This window comes from Macadamia integrifolia, chromosome 11 (genome assembly GCF_013358625.1).
Source record: "Macadamia integrifolia cultivar HAES 741 chromosome 11, SCU_Mint_v3, whole genome shotgun sequence".
Classification (NCBI taxonomy): Eukaryota; Viridiplantae; Streptophyta; class Magnoliopsida; order Proteales; family Proteaceae; genus Macadamia; species Macadamia integrifolia.
The window spans coordinates 33,190,505-33,192,026 of NC_056567.1; the positions used below are offsets into that span (position 1 = coordinate 33,190,505).

A 1,522-nucleotide genomic window follows, 5' to 3' on the forward strand; every position below is an offset into this window, starting at 1 on the left:
AAAAAAAAAAGAGGAAATAAACTATAAACATTGTTTATATCAAGATTTTTTTTTAGTTACTAAAGATATACTTATAATTAGTTATTTATTTATGGATTCTCTGAGCAAGCAGGGTACTATACACCCTCTTAGGGGTGTCAATCGGTCGGGCCGGTTCGGTTTCGGTCGGGCTTAATCGGGCTTGAAGACTTTCAAAGGCTACACCGTGTCCGCCCATTTAACTAATCGGGCTTAGTTATTGAGGGCATGGTACACTTTATATTCGGTCGGTCGGTCTCGGGCTATAATCGGGCTTTAGTCGGGCCTTAACCGGGCTACAGACATGTTTAATGTTAAATGGATTTTAACCGGTTTTTAAACGGGCCCTCTTTAAAATGTGCTATTATATTCCGGCCCACTCATGCAAGCCCAAAAAAATGACAATAAATCATTAAATGATACCAAATATAACCATTATTTAAAATGTGAACATGTCTTTACTTTTTAGTTTTTATTCTTTAATTTGGGGGGTAAAATAGGTATTTTACAATCATTAAAGGGTCGGGCCAAGTCGGTGCACAATAGGCCGGTCTCGGTTGGGCGTTATTCGGTCGGTCTCGGTCGGGCGCCCGACGGTCCAAGTAGCAAAACCGAGACAGACCATTTATAAACGGGCCGGGCTCAAGCCCGACACGTTTAATAAACGGTCCGGGCCGGGCCGGTCTATAAACGGTCGGTCCAGGTCGGTTTAGTCGGGTCGAGCCACTAATTGACACCCCTACACCCTCTCACAATGATTTTTTTTTAATTTATTAAAAATAAACTAATATAATAATCCCATGTGTGAGAACCTTTTTTCCTTTATTTATTTATTTATTTATTGGGTTGGGGATTTCTACCTAGTCTCACGTCCATTATGCCAACCAGGGTTCCAACTAACGGATGTGCACATGCAATTAGGGGGTAGGGTGGTCTTTTGTTCAGAAAAATTTTGAGTGCTTTCCAGGTTGTAGCCAAGTAGTTGCAACCCCCCGCTGACAGTCAAAGAAATCAAATAATTCATTTTCCCCTAGAGTTCAAAAATACCCTCCTATATTATATCTAGGGGTGTCAATTTGTGGCCCGAACCGGGTAAACCGACCGGGACCGACCGTTTAAAGACCGGCCCGGCCCGGACCGTTTATTAAACGTGTCGGGCTTGAGCCCGGCCCGTTTATAAATGGTTGGTCTCGGTTTTGCTACTTGAACCGTCGGGCGCCCGACCGAGACCGACCGAATAATGCCCGACCGAGACCGGCCTATTGTGCACCGACTTGGCCCGACCCTTTAATGATTGTAGAATACCTATTTTACCCCCCAAATTAAAGAATAAAAACTAAAAAGTAAAGACATGTTCACATTTTAAATAATGGTTATATTTTGTATCATTTATTGATTTATTGTCATTTTTTTGGGCTTGCATAAGTGGGCCGGAATATAATAGCACATTTTAAAGAGGGCCCGTTTAAAAACCGGTTAAAGCCCGTTTAACATTAAACATGTC

At 42.2% G+C, this 1,522-nt stretch overlaps 1 protein-coding gene across 1 annotated transcript in view; it reads left to right on the forward strand.

The window, feature by feature from the left end:
- LOC122093988 (subtilisin-like protease SBT5.4) overlaps positions 1-1,522 on the forward strand; it is an 8,369-nt gene that overhangs the window by 4,486 nt on the left and 2,361 nt on the right. The gene's annotated exons all lie outside the window — the stretch shown is intronic.